The following is a 12,894-nucleotide window of genomic DNA, read 5'->3' on the forward strand; positions in this document are numbered from 1 at the left end:
GTGAAAAACCCAATTTCTGGACAGTGGCACATGATTATTGTGCAAGATAGTGATTTTCTATGGATACAATGTCAATCTTGTGTTCGTTTGCTTTTAAAAAAAACCTTACAGGGTTCATTTATTGTGTACAAGATAAGTCCGTTTTTACATACAATTTTTTGGGATGCAAGATCACACAAAAAAATCTTTCACAAAAATATCGGCAATCTTGTGCCCAAAAATAGCCACCAGGGTGTGTGTACAGGATTGTTATTTTGTGCACAGAAATCATTAGTCTTGCCTGGGATGTGGGGAAGCACAGCTATCTAGAAACAGTTGGAAGGTAACTGAGCAAAAAAAAATTATATTTTTAAGTGCACGTACACATGCACACACACACACACACCATGATTGTCATATAATACACCCATGTGCATTTCTGTGAAAAATAATTTCCTGAAAACCTTTAGGATGTACATAAACTGGATAAAAAACTGCACAAAACTCTTGCGACTTTTAAAATCTTCCCAGCTGGGATTCTTGACCACAACTTTTGGCCAAGAAACGAGTTACTACAAAAATCCTTTCTATCCATAAAGCAGATTAGAGATGAATTACTGAAAGGTACAGCCTTATACTGCAAGGGAGTATGAGGCTCTGGGGAGAAATCTGAAGGACCTTGGGTCACAGACTCTTATTTCATCACTCCTTTCTTGAAGGTCATGGTCAAGGAAGAGGAGAAAAATACTAGAAGTGAACAACTGATTCCACGCATGTTGCCATAAAGAAAAAAATTGAATTCTTGGACCATGGTGTACACTTTCATGAAGAAGGACTTCTGGCAAGGGTTGCTGGTCACAGCAGATGCAAAGCATGCATTTGCTAAGAGCAGATCTGATCGCTGGGACTTTAAATTGAATTACATGGGGGAGAGAAAATGTATTCCAGAGAGAAAGACAAGTCTTGGGAACAATAGACTGAAAGATAAAAGGAAATTGGGCCCAAAGTACAAAAGCCCAATAATAGGCAGAAAACAAACAACCAACAAATCAACTGGAGAGAATAGTGCATGGTCTAAGATGTGTCTAATGCACAGAGTATGAGTAATAAAAAATATGAACTTTATAGAAGGAGGCAAATATGATTTCATAAGCATCACTGAAACCTGGTGTGATAAGTCACATTATTGGAACACAGTAATCAAAGTGTATAACCTATTCCAAAGAAATAGACCAAACAGGTAGTGTAGAGGTCTGCAATGGGATTTGGTTGAATATCATGTTCTCCTGAAAACCTGTGATTATGGGAACTCAGCATATACAACTGAACACAGAGATAGATCTCCTCATGAAAGTCAGGGAGTATTGAGAAATGGGAGGGAAGGGTCTATATGTTTGCCAATGTTCCCTTCCCCACATCAAACCTAAACATGAGCAGACAATTGCCTACATAGGACTGGAATGTTAGGTGAGTGGCTCCTGGTATCTGCAGTCCTGCTGTCAGAGGTATACTGGTTGACCAAGAATTTTAAAGGAAGAGTAAGCTCTCCATCAGAGTCTAGCTTTTAATGCCTCAGAGAAAACTGGATGAGAATGTGAGAATTCCAAACAGGTAAAGTCCTTATATCAAAACAGCTTCCACTTATCATTCAGAACTCAAGGTGATGTTCAGGTGATGTACTTCTACAATACATACAGCCTGAGTATTACCAGAGGCCATCCTTATGTCTATTGAAGGGACACAGATTTCCATTCAGAGTATGACCTTATCTCCCAGAGGAGCAGAGCAGTTTAGTATCATCAGCAAGAGGTAGCATACAGCAATAAATCTCTGTCTTTTCTCTTCTTCATTCCACACCTTTGCTAGTTTGCTTCAAATTGTATTGCAAAAGTGAGCTGGGAACTAAAAATGCTGGAGGCCAAGAAAATGTGTGTATATGTGTGTGAGAAAAGACCCATTCCCCCCCCCAGGACCACACTGCAATTATATATTCTATTTTATTTTATTTTTACTGTACAGGAAAAGTAATGCTTACCATAACATATGAAGTGCTTTGTCATTTTTAAAAAAGTTTTTATGTCCAAACATAAGGTAGGATGTGATTCATTAAGAAGAAGGCTGTAAAGAATATTTACAAAATTGGTGTCCTTAAGAAATGTGCCCAATTAAGAGAAGAGTTATAAAGATATAAAAGTATCCTGACATACTGGAGGTTGGGTCTCTTTCCGTATGTGTATGTGTGCATGAGTGGGTGGGTGTGAAGCACTGACTGGGTGCAATTTGTGTTTGTGTGTGTGTATACTTTCCCTTTCCCAGATGTCCACATAGTTCTTTGGCAGGAAAGCCAGCCAATAGGAATCAACTCACACTAGCTTGGGTTAGGTTCCCACAAGCTGAAGGGTTCAGTCAGGTCCACCTTTGCAGTATATAAAAGGATCCTCAGAATGTTGGTTATCAGTCAACTTAGGTATGGGAACTATAGCATATATTGTAAGCTCTGGTTGTGTTTTGTGCTTTATTCTTGAATTTGCACAACCTTTCTAGTTTAAAACACATGGTCCAGATCCAGTTTGAGGAAGATGGAGCTTGTGAGTCCTTCATATAATAATAATAATAATAATAATAATAATAATAATAATAATAATAATGTTTATTTATATACCGCTTTTCCAAATTAGATCAAAGCGGTGTACAACAGGAAGTACAATACAAAGTCAATATATAACAGGCCTCTCTCCCCCCTCAAGATGGTGGTCGGAAGGAGGGCCTTTTCTTCTTTCAGGCAGGCAGTTGGAGCTAGCCTGCCTCTCTCCCCCCAAGATGAAGGGAGGGCTTTTCTTCTTTATTAAAATTTAGGAGGTCTAGGAGATAAACTACTCTGGTCATCAGTGAGCAACTATTAATATAAAAAAGTTCTAGATCTCCTCATGTCTGAACATGCAACACAATCTAGTAACAGACCTGAGCCACAACAACAATTACAGCAATGGCAGTGGACGTTGGAGTAGAATCCCACTGGAGAGGTTTACTCTGAGATTTCTTCATTCTTCCTATTGTCCATCCCATACACAAACTCAGCAGTAGGTACAGCATCTGCATCTGAGAGATTATGTCTCACACTCACATTCTGCAAGGCTTCCCATGAAAGGTGCTCCCACTCCATTTTTTGAATAACTTGAAAAATGCAGATAGTTTGCAAAAGTTGAAGCAGCCTGCAACAGCAAAACAGTGGACAGTACTTTTAACACTGTGTGCATAGGGCCTCCTTTCTTCATAGTCTGCCACAATGACTGAGCATATATGCAAGCACCAACAAAATATGCCAGGACAAGTAGGAAGAAGAACTCGTGTAGGCCATGTGTCTGGATATGGAACCTGGGACACTGTCAAATTCTGTTCAGTGCAGTTCATGCTCATTATCAGCTGAGCTTTGGATAGCTTCTCTTTACAGCTGTAATCCTGGGCGCTATCTTGTAACTTTTGCCATTCCTGCACTTGAAATAGGTGAAGCTTGGCTTCTTTTCCAACAGCTGTTGCTACATTGCCGATTCTGACATACAGAAGAGCACAATCACCGTGGAACTGGAACTGGGCCACCGCCTGGCTTCAGGCAGCAGCGGCACTGGAGAAGCCTCCGCAGACCGTCTTGCCTCTCGCGGGCGGCAGCCAGAGGGTAGCCCACGATGCCAGCCCTAGCCCCAGCCATCACAGCAGCAGGAGGCTCCCCATCATGGTCACCTCCCGGTCCCCATCCCGACCACATGTGCAGCAGCCTCAGCCCAGGACAGAGAGCTGTCCTAGCTTGAGGGTTGATATGAGGGACCTTGGGAGTACAGGCAGCCAGGTACATGATGAGCTTGGGAGTGCTGGGCTCTGCCTTAGATGGCAGAGAAATCACACATGGTAACTTCCATCCATGTGGACTATCACATCTGTAATTCCTGGTTATCCTAACAGAAGGGCTGGGTAAAGTGGTCTCCATCAGAAGGCACCTTGTAACATCTGGAACTATGTAGGGCCAAGTGTTTTCAGCTGTAACCAAGTTTAGACCTGTTGTAATTCCAACAAATGTTGGTGTCTATGTTTTTAATATGACCAATTTCACTATTGAAACTGCAATATTAGTAAAATCCTGTGTTCTTGAGAAGTGTTGGAACAGTATGCCATGCATCTGCAAGAGTTCTTGCCTTTAGCAAAATAAAGGATTCTGTTTTTTTCTTCAAAGAGGGTTCCCAATTTGCACCAAAATGTTTCTGCACCACACTACAGTCTTTTCCCATTGTGAAACAAAGGTGGGGTTCAGACTTCCAGAAAGAGACGGCTGGGAGCCGCCTCTCTTTTCTGCGTAGCCATGCCACAGCAACCAAATTGTGCGGTGTGGCTATGCAGAAAAAAGGAGCGTTGAAAAGCGGCTCCTTTTAGCGCCGCCGCAAACTGCTGGCAGCAACATGAGCATGTCGCTGCTGCGCGGGTCCATCTGGACAGCATGCAGCAGTGACATCACAACTGTGCACGCCATGTATATGGTGCCGCGTAGAGATGACATCCTGGTGGCGTGCTAGGGTTGCGGAGCATCTGGAAATGGCACCCCAAGGCAACCCTAGCATGTCGTCAGGACGTGCTAAAGGTCCCGTCTGGACCGGGCCAAAGTGTATTCACTAAGTACAAACAGAAAGAAGGAACAATTGAAGATGAAAATGCAAACAACCCATGTAATGCTTCCATTTTTTCCCCCGTTTACACAGCAAGCAAAATTGCACGATCATAAAACTTGCACAAATATCATTCTCAGAAAGATGAGAGCTTTCACTTAAAAGGACAGAAAATATTTCCTCATCTTGCAAGTATAGGAAAAAATAAAGTGATTTTTAATTCACTTGAAAAAGTAATATATATTTTCATTATTCTTTAAAAAAATGCATTGAATTTTTGTTCTCATATGCAAGAATGGGAAAAGTGAAGATTTTAATCCCTAATTAAGGGCCATTCGAGACAGCAATTTTTTTATCTTTCCATTACTTTGACATGATGATTATCCACCATTTTTGCATCAGGGATGAAGAAATATATCAGTTTCACTTTCTCACACATTTGTTTCTCCTTATGCACTGAGTTGTATGTATGCAGTGCCGGAGGAGTGCCATGCGCCCTGGGGGCTGAGCCAGGGCATGCATCATGTAGACACTAAATTAAGCTGTCTGATATCTCCATATGCATAAACTCCAGTTATTTCCAACAAAGAAAATTGGGGTACTTGCCTGTATTGAAGATGCAAAGGGTGAAGAGTCTTGAGAACAAGGCAGTGCTACAAACATGATAGAACAGGGATTTGCATTGTAGAAATGGGAGTCAATGCCCTTTGCCTAGATGGATGAATCATTAATTTCACTCCCTCCAGAATCTTTTTTTTCCACAAATACAATTTATTTCTGTCACATTTTTAAAGAAATTCCAAATGCTGGAGAAATTCCAAATTTGAACAACATTTTTTTAAAAAACTGCCCCATGTATCATGTTGTCCTTAAACAAAAATGTGGGATATGGTGTACCATGGAGCTGTATTGTCCTCATCCCCACCAGTGTCTGAATGACTGTGTTGAGGTTTGGGAAAATGAAATGACATCACAAGCCTACCCTGATCATCCGTATGTGGCCTAGAGTCCTACTATATACAATCTGCTTTATATCCATGATTGAAACGAAGACAATGTGCAATGAGATTCAAATGGGCTTCCATCCAAGTGCCAACTAAAGTTGAACCTGTTTTGCTTCAGGTACTTCATGCACCTTCAGCCCATATGTTGGTACTAGAGATCTCTACACTTTCTTATGTACTTGTTCTACTTTTATTTAAAGGAAACTGTAAGAATAGTCTCCACACCCATGGAAAACATGGCTTAAAATAACAAAAGTCCTTCAAACCATAAGACATTATTGATATGTGTGTTTCTCTCTCTCTCTCTCTCTCTCTCTCTCTCCCTTACTGTGTGTGTGTGTGTGTGTGTGTGAGAGAGAGAGAGAGAGAGAGAGAGAGAGAGAGTATGCTGGGGACAGATCATTGGTCAAAGATATTGCATTTGTACTCCTGTTGCCATGCACCACCTCCAGCAGCAATGATTTAGGACACCCCAGAGGTCAAAAACTAAGAGCCTGTAAGTGGTTAGCTAAAAAACTATTAATCAAACAGAAGTATTTTTTGTTGATTAATGGCTTCACCCCTTTCCTACATTTACTTTCAAGAACCATCCATGTACTGAATTAAATACACAAGAATACACAAACAGCTTCTGGGCAGAACATTTTGCATTGGAAAATAGGAAAGAGGATTATCTGTCACATTTTTAAAAAAATTTTAAATGGTTGCAGCAGACAATTTGTGCTGCTCCCCACCTTACAGTCATGATAAGCAAAAGAAAAATATTCTGTTACCATTTTGCCCCAGTTCCAAGCAATGGTTTTTAAACAAAAAAAATCAGTGGTGATTTAAACATTGATTGGCTGGTGTGCAATCTTTCTTTCACTGACTTCCTAAGTTTGTTGTTGTTGTTGTTCAAACTTGACTCCTTTGTGTCCTCACTGTAACCACTCTGTCCTGCTTTGCTCAGCCCTCATCTGCACCAATGAATTCATTTTGGATACCTCTGTTAAAGAAGATATAGATAATCTAAAACATGTCCTTTACTATCTTGGTAAAGGGTCTTGAAACCAAGACCTGTGAAGGACATTTGAGGGAGGTGGGATATGATAGCTACAAAGAGTGTATGACTGAACCAGTGGGTTTAAATTATAAGAAAGGAGATTCTGAACAAACTTGAAGGAGATCTTCCCAAAGGAACAACCCATTCACCAGTGGAATAAGCTATCTCAGAGGCTGCTGGGTTTTTCTTTAAAGCACAGATTGAACAGCCACTTGTGAAAAATACATAAACTGTGGATTGTTTGTTTCATTCACCCATGGTTTAAATGGTCCTTGGGGTACCTTATAGCTCTAGAAGATGCTATATGATGGGGTGAGATCCCATCACTAGTCCCAGCTTCTGCCAAACTAGCAGTTCAAAAGCATGCAAATGCAAGTACCATATATACTCGTGTACAAGTCAACCTTGTGTATAAGTGGAGGTCAACTTTTGGGGCCAAAAATGTGGATTTTTATATGACCCGTGGATATGTCGAGGGTCAGACTTGGGGAGAGGCTGCTGGTGATCGTGCGCCCTCCTCAGCATCTCCCTCACTGGGCTTTTCCCCGTGGAAGAAGCCCAGCCAGGGAGAGGCTGCAGGGTGATCACACACCCTCCTCAGTGTCTCCTCGGCCAGGCTCCTTCTCTGGGGAAAGAACCTGGCCAAGGAGATGCTTTGGGGTGCGCAATCACCCTCCTCAGCATCTCCTCAGCCAGGCTCCTTCTTTGGATAAAGAGCCCAGCAAGGGAGAGGCTGCAGGGTGCGCGATCGCCCTCTTCAGTGTCTCCTCAGCCAGTCTCCTTCTCTGGGGAAAGAGCTCAGCCAAGGAGAGGCTGCAGGGCACGTGATCATCTGCATTGCTGGGCTTTTCTCTTCAGAGGGAGCCAAGCCAGGGAGAGTCGGCGGGGCAATCGGTCACCCTTCCCAGCACCTCCCCAGCTGGGCTATCCCTTGCAGAGGCAGCCCAGCTGGGGAGAGGCTTGGTCGAAGGACCTATTGCCCCATGGATAAGTCTATCCAGGATTTTGGAAGCCATTTTGGGGCAAAAAATTCTCAACTTATAGTTGAGTATATATGGTAGATAGATAAGTACCACTTCTCAGTGGAAAGGTAACAGCATTTGGTGCAGTCATGCTGGCCACATGACCACCAGAGCAGCCCCCAGAAAACGCTAGCTCTGTATGTGTTAGTCAACCTTAATATCCTTCATTATGTATCATTTGAAACTTCAGAACCAGCTACATAATCAGAAGCTCCATGATGTGTCCTTGTCCCTGAGCAATACTACTTTGGACCATGCATTTCAATATAGCTCACATAAGAAATTTATATAGAGGAATAGCATTCTAGGAAGAAGATATCTTAGTAACCTATCTTTTCTTTGCTTCTATGGAATAAATTGGAGGGGTGTGGAGGGGTGTCTTTTAAAATGAAGCAGAGCTTCCAATGATATAGTTACTGAATGAAATGGCATGGTCCAGTAACAGCTATATTGCAACAAACTGCTGAACGTGTAACACCTTCAGACTAAAAAAAAGAGAGTAGAAAAAATGGATAATGACAAATTATTTGCAACAAATTAAGATGTCACCCTCCTCTTCCTCCTCCCCTCTCCCATGGAATCTACGTAGTAAAATATATGTCTCTGATTTTTCTTAACTAGGTATAGATCTAGTACCCTCTTTCCATTCTTCTAATGCATACCCGACTACCATTTTCTCCTCCTCGTCTTCTGTTTGGCTGTAATAGGAGCAGCAGCTCAAATTCGGATCCATATTCCTGTGTCCTCTAGAATTTCTGCCTAGACTTTCAACCTAACATGAAGCTGAAATATTAAGATAAAATTGGGTTGTATACAATCTAACTTGTGAGTATAATATCTGAAATCCTTCCAGTCTTTCATATACATTTCATGGAGGTTAAAATCTTCCTTTAACTTGTAATTTCTATTCTTTCTATTCTTTGGGAGAGTAAACAAAGAGTAAAATAATAAAAGGGCATTGTTGTTGTTGATGATGATTAGTCAATATATTTGCATATGTGCATTTTTGCAAATACAACTGTCAGACATTTTGAATAGCCCTCTATGTGTCTGTCCTTCCTTCACGTCTCCCTTTCTTCCCTAGTCTCTCAATAAAAATAAATGAAGAAATAATTCTAAGAACATTTGCCACCATTTCTTTTTCATATACCTCATGTTAACTACCTCTGTCAGCACAGGTCACTCATCCTACTTTCCCTTTAGGGTGAATTTCTTTTATGGTAAATATTAGTGTTGTCTTACCATCTGCTTCCCAATGACTAAACAATATTTTTGGAACAAAAATCAAGCTAGAGAAAAGACAAAATAACAGGTGAAATAAAGGAGGGAGAGAAGGAGGGAATGTAATAGTAATAAGGTATCAAGAAGAATATAGCAGATAAGAAGGCAAAATACATTTCATGGATTGGAATGCATCTTGTATGTATTTATGTAAGAGAGCTCCAGTAAAGTGAATGAATATGCATCAGGGTTTACCCATGAACAAATATATTTATATTTGTTATCAAGTATGGTTTTATATAAATTTTGGGTGCCATGCGATCTGAATCTATGACCCCTGACTGACCCCATCGCTAGCTGCCATTACCCTAAGAGCAAGCTGACCATGTAGCCAGCAGCCTTGCTAGGCATGGTCACAGGAAAAAAGGTAGATTCTAAACCTTTCAGCAAGCAGTTTGGGAGTTGCCATACTAGTTTTGCAAGCTGCCCAAAGCAGGTAGAAAATAGCAGTAGCTTCCTCCCTTTGAGAGCCAGTGATTGACTTAATGGGTAGGCCATCAAGATATTTGTCTCCTCCTGAAAAGTGCCAGACCTCTTCTTTGTGTATCCATTGTGTAAGTTTCAGCTTAGACAAAGATAAAGTCATCAAGCCTTTGTTCGCCAAGTTGCAATAGCCTGAGGTTATGTTTAGGGGTATAAAAGGACCCCACTTCTAGCCCTTCCTTGGGCATGTTGAGCAGTTGTTCCTTGCCTGAGTTCCTTACTTGTAGAGCATTTCACTCCGAGCTTGCGTGCCTTGAGCCTTGGGCTCCGCTGAAATCACTCGAGCTAAGCCAAAGCTCACTGTCTCTCAGGCCTCCAGCTTTGCCCGCTGGAACTCTGCTCATAGCCATCGCGGTCGCCACTTTCCCTCCCGTTCCCGCGGCCGTGTCTCACCATCCACCATCTCTCGCATCCGTCGCTTTGAAGAAGACTCCTAAGGTAAATATCCCAACGGTGCCTCTATCCTTTCTCCTTTACTCCCGAACTCACCCCTCCCTTGCTTTAGCATTGAATGTGTGTGTGCGTGTGTGATCCCCTTTGTTGTGTGGCTTTAATAAATGTTTTATATTTTAATTGCATCTCATTGACATCCGAGTCTCTATCTCTTGGGGTTGGACTAGATGACCTCTGGTATACACATAGGGACACGACCCCGCTGCATGCGTTGTTAGGACATGCCTCTCATAATGTTTGAGCTAATTAAATTCCCCTGATTTGGTCCTTTCTAACATATTTTAAGGGCTGAAATCCTATTGGATTCATGCATAAGTACACCCATATCAGTGTTTGATATGGAAGTGGAGTTGAACATGATGTCTGCTATTATACATGGATGCACACAACAAATGGCTGTGCATAATCACTGTGTGGAGATTTTCATTATGCACTACATTATGCAGTGTAAAAACTCACCCGATATGTTGCAAATAAGCAATCTGACAAATGATAGCTGATAAACATTTCTTTAAAAAGATACTGATATGAAAAGTGATAGTTTAGATACCTTTATGAAATTTCAGAGGACCAAGTATGAGAGTCTTGATCAGGTTTCATGTAGATCAGATATTCAGGAGAAAAAGAACCTCATTCAGCTTCTCCCCCATTCAAAAGGGACTTTTGCCAAGCATAGAGCTGTATAATTGGTTCCAACAATCATTGCATATTGTGTTGCATGAGTCAGCTTGAGAGAAATGGAAGTGCTCCTCAAGATTAATCACAGGTGGAACATCATTACCTCCTGTCCTTCCTTCATGTCATTTTGACATCCTTAGCTGCTTCGTTTAATGAAGGAAACTCCTCTTTCTGGTACCCTTTTGGTTCTGTAACTTGTAGGAAAGCAAACCAAGAGTGGCATCCATATGCCAGAGTATTAACTGGGTGACTGAAAGAGAAGTATCAGCTCCATGGAGAACAAAATTGGAATCTCAGAGGCTACCATGGCAATTCTGTAGCAGGATCTCGAGGCAAATAGATATTCCATTTATAAAAGTCACTCTCTTTAGATGTGGAGGGCAGCAGGTGAAAGTACAACAGACCTCAGTTCAGTCATTGCACTTACAGGCAAATCTATATTGCAAGCCAAACAAATGCTATCAGCTTGACCCACGGCTCTGAAACACACAAAGGACTGGAAAATATTATTTATGGGTGCACGGGAAAACAAAACCAAAATCAAATATTGGCCAAAGTGTGGGGGTGTCTTCAGTAAGGGAAGCGCAGACAAAGTAAAATAAACTGTCTTGAACTGTAGAATGGAAGCCACTCAGTTTAGTTAGGCTGCTGAAAAGCCAAAGCTTGTAATTCCATAATAGTGTTTTGTTTTGTTTCTACTTACAACACTGTTATTTTCTTGATACCTTAAGGCAGTGATTCCCAAACTTTGGTCCTCCAGGTGTTTTGGACTTCACCTCCCAGAAGTCCCAACCAGCTTGGCCAACAATCAAGAATTTGGGGAGTTGAAATCCAAAACATCTGATGAAACATAGTTTGGGAACCGCTGCCTTAAGGCGTTGAGCCTTAAGAAGGTCCCTTCCCAATGTGTGATCTCCAATACCATCCATCCATTGCAGTGAAATCCTGTGTTTTAACTTTTACAATGACAGTTTTTTAAAATTATATTGGGCTTTAAACAGTTATGGGGATGTAGGGGCTTAGTGGTTAAGATGCCAGTTCTGATGATCAGAAGGTTGGCAGTTTGAGGCCCAAGTGCTGTATGATGGAGTGAGCTCCTGTCACTAGTCCCAGTTTCTGCCAACCTAGCAGTTCGAAAGCATGCAAATGCAAGTAGATAGATAGGTACCACTTCTCAGTGGGAAGGTAAAACCATTTGGTACAGTCATGCAAACTTTTTGGCTTAAAAATGGAGATGAGCACTGCCCCTACAGTCAGTTACGACTAGACATTTATGTCAAGAGACTACCTTTATCTTTTTTTACCTTAAACTGTTATATCCTTCCTTTGGTCCTTCCTGTGTTGGGAGGAAGGATATGTGCTAAATAATAAATAATAAATAAATAAAATACATTTTTATATATTAAGAAACTTTTTTTGGAGGAAAAACTGCTCAGAGTTTGGAGCAGGGTCTATTAATGGCTCCTACATCTTGAAATATGGACTATTTTACCCACTAGTTTTGAATATGTGTATGCATTAAAATTCACAAAGATTTCACTATTACAGTGTGCCAACATCATACATGGGTGCGCCTTATGTGGCTTCCAGCATATGTTGAAAGCTGCGCCAGAAGGAGTGGCACCACACACCAGAAAAAAGTAATGGCACACATGCCTCCGCATGCTGCTGTGAGCATGGGTCCCATTATCTTTAATGGGGCTTGAGCATCTGCAGAATTTCCCTTACACAGGGGGGTCCAGAACAAATCTCCCTTGTAAGGGAAGGAACCACTGTATTTTACCTTTACTTATTTCCTTTTCAGCCCTGTAGCTTCCCAGATATCCCTCAAATCTACTGTGACTGACTGGGAGACCACCTAGAGCACTGAGGTATGGATGGAATTACAAGTGTGGGAGAAAAACAGGAAAGAGGAAACCTGTTCTCTAAGAGGATGGCTTGTGTAACATTGGATACAGCCATACAGGAGAGAAAAACATTATTTAATAAAAATACACACAATTGTCTTCACAAACTGTTCGAACAGGAGATCTTATTAGCAGTGAATGATGTACAGCCTCTTATAAGCTGTTAGTGCAGTTCAACTCAACAGTAAAAAAAATCCCATTCAGAAAGAGTCAATAACACAATGAATTAGAAAGGGCCTGCTGGTGATTCCTTGTGTTATAGCACAGAATGTTTATTTCCTCTGTTAAAATATGCTGATATTCCCAAGGTCTAAAGGCTGGTGCACTTTGTTTGTATTTGTCCTTCAAAGGGCAATGAGTCATTTATATGTCCTAATCACCACTGGCTGGCAT

The 12,894-nt window shown here is 41.3% G+C and overlaps 1 pseudogene; it reads right to left on the reverse strand.

Moving 5' to 3' along the window:
- Positions 1-2,855: 2,855 nt before the first annotated feature.
- On the reverse strand, positions 2,856-9,813 carry LOC121929151 (annotated as a pseudogene).
- Positions 9,814-12,894: the final 3,081 nt, after the last annotated feature.

Source organism: Sceloporus undulatus, chromosome 4 (genome assembly GCF_019175285.1).
Source record: "Sceloporus undulatus isolate JIND9_A2432 ecotype Alabama chromosome 4, SceUnd_v1.1, whole genome shotgun sequence".
In the NCBI taxonomy this organism is placed as follows: Eukaryota; Metazoa; Chordata; class Lepidosauria; order Squamata; family Phrynosomatidae; genus Sceloporus; species Sceloporus undulatus.